The sequence below is a fragment of the Silurus aristotelis genome, assembly GCF_946808225.1.
Source record: "Silurus aristotelis genome assembly, chromosome: 16".
Classification (NCBI taxonomy): Eukaryota; Metazoa; Chordata; class Actinopteri; order Siluriformes; family Siluridae; genus Silurus; species Silurus aristotelis.
This window is the reverse complement of record NC_139589.1, coordinates 14,397,998-14,400,699: the sequence shown is the minus strand read 5'-3', so window position 1 is coordinate 14,400,699 and position 2,702 is coordinate 14,397,998. Positions and strand designations below refer to the sequence as shown.

Below are 2,702 nucleotides of genomic sequence, written 5' to 3'. Positions count from 1 at the left end.
TCCAAACTGGATTGTTACACAAGCAAGTTGACCAGCATTTATCGAAGAAAATGAGGAGTTACAGGACTTAAAATGTTCATATTAATTGCTGCCATTGACCAAGTCTGTGATCTGTTTTTTTTTTCTTCATTAAGCTTCATTATGCTTCATTATGCTTATTTCCACTTTAGCATGATGATTTGCCATTACTTAATGTCTTTTCTCTTCTACAGAATGATACCATCTCAATGTGGAGAGCTTGCGTTCTCAGAGCACTTTCTGTGGATCTCAATAAAGACTATGAAAACCTCATGAAAAAATATGCTGTAAATATATCTTTTGGTCTTTTGTAAATATATAAAGTAAATAAATACTAAGGTAAATTAGCTAAATTTGCTACCAGCCTTTTTGATGTAATTCAAATAACTAAACAGTATTACTGTTTTGTATTTTGTAGGATGCAGAGTTTGAGAATGCAAAGAGAAACATGGCCAGTACAGTTATTGGAATTTACATCATCAGAAGTAAAGATGCAGACATCTCTGCCTCACCTTTGGATGTTGGAGTCATTGTTGAGGGAGTGAAAGTTCTTCATGATCTTGGAGATGTTACTAAGGCTTGTGCTCTCCTTTTTGAGTCATATACAGCCTGAATCTCAGCTATCCATCAGACCTAAAGTACACCTTGAAGTTTTTACAGAAAGTGTTGCTGGGACTTGATGCACGGAAACTTTCGAACAAAATACAGATTTTCAACAACAAACTTGATTGAATCTGTACTATTTCCAAAACCTGCGGTTTAGGAAATAGTACAGATAGTGGCCTGTTTTAATATTAACATTGTTGATTGTTGGCACCAAATTTTGAAACATGTTGTTTTACTGTTTTTAGGAACTGTGAAGATTCTGTTTGCGGTTGTTTACAAAAATAAGATGTAAAAAATAAATGCCAGTTTTATTGTTTACTTTACCAATGGCTCTAGACATCTAAAATGGTCAAAATTGAATGCTGCAGCATTTTGTGCCATGCTGTCTGTTTCATTATTTCTAAGTAAAATTTGTAATTGCAATATTTGAAGGCACTTGCACATATTTTATAGTTGTTGGAAAGAATGTTTCCTATTTACCAGAATGCTGTTTTTCTTTTACCAAACTGTGACATTTGTCTGTGACAAGATTGTTTACTATTGAAATGATGATGCTGTGGTTGAAATGTTTCTGGGCAATATTGCAAGACCTTGCAAAAAAGAAATGTTTTGTTTCTGGAAATGTGCTTGTCATTATTATGTGTAGCTATACAAGTGAAAAAAATGAATTAAATGAAAACTAAATTAAACTTGTTTATCTAATTTGTTGAACATTTATAAATGTAACATAACATTATTAAGTAAAACATACATATAACTAATGTGTAATAGTGACAAATCTAAATGGTTTCGATTTACTCAAACGTTATTTCAGCTTTACTTAAATTTATTTTGTCCACACAACTAAATTATTAGTTGTATAAACTACTCAACATACTTGTGTGCAACCCACTTGACACCATTTTTTATGTAAATCCAACAAATAATTTTTTTGAGTGTTGTGAGAATTCAACTTAGTTGTAAAAAAAGAAAAAACAGGAAGCATACTTTACAAAATAAATACAATTAATTCTCTAATATCCCATTTGTAAACTGCATTGGTATAAAATGAAGTAAGTAGGTACAGGGACAGGTCTTGGACAAGAGAGAATAGACAGAGACAAGGAAAAACAAAAGGAGGCAGGTGGGGAAAAATTGTCAGCACACACAAACACACACACACACACACACACACACACACACACACACACACACACACACACACACACACACACACACACACACACACACACACACACACAGCAACAGGTGCATGACATCATTGTACTGTGGCCAGGCCAGAAAGCTTTTGCAGCAGGAAGTATAAGCTAACCAGTAGTGTGGCCCTCCAAACAATGACATCAACAGCTATTAAAGGTATACTAACTATTGATCCATTCTCGGCAGTGTGTTCCAATCCATCTAAATTAAATTGCATATTTGCAATGATTTTTCACTTCAGTTGCTGCAAATAAACCTGTAATACTAGATATGCCTAATCTACCCTAATGCAACACCACTAGAGGTTTAACTGGAGCCTGCAGTAGTTGAATATTCCTTGAGATAATGGCATAAGAATGGTGATTCATTTCAGCATGGCCTGTCCTGTTCTGGTCGTCCTGTCATTCACATCAGATATTCTGTGATATTTAAAATGTATATAAAATTGCAATTAAATGTATTATTAAATTATCATTAATAAAGGAATATGATTTTGGTGCTAAAGCATGTGTTTCTCTACTAACACCCCTGCTAAAATATGTCTTTAGGTACTTAAATTATCATATTTTTATAATGCTAGGGAATAGTCAGATGTATAAATTTGCACCATAGAGCCAAAATCAGAATCTTGGAAAATATTTTAACCAGAATAAGTTAATGGTAAACTCCAGTGATATTGGGAGGTTTCAATCTTTGCCTCTCTTGGTTTTTTTTTTTCAGTCCCATAACCACAATGATGATGTCATGGGAGTCAGCGGCCCCAACACACTAAATAATGGAGATAATTATAATACCATGATGTCACCTTGAACCCCTTAAATATTTGATGGGCCACTTCCTGTGGGTCACACAGACTTAGTGTGGACTTTAAAGCCATT

At 33.9% G+C, this 2,702-nt stretch overlaps 1 long non-coding RNA gene across 1 annotated transcript; it reads left to right on the top strand.

Moving 5' to 3' along the window:
- LOC310739403 lies at positions 1-739 on the top strand. Its single transcript, XR_014537382.1, has 3 exons — positions 1-102; positions 213-305; positions 437-739. It is a non-coding gene; the product is annotated as an uncharacterized lncRNA (long non-coding RNA).
- The last annotated feature ends 1,963 nt before the right edge of the window (positions 740-2,702 follow it).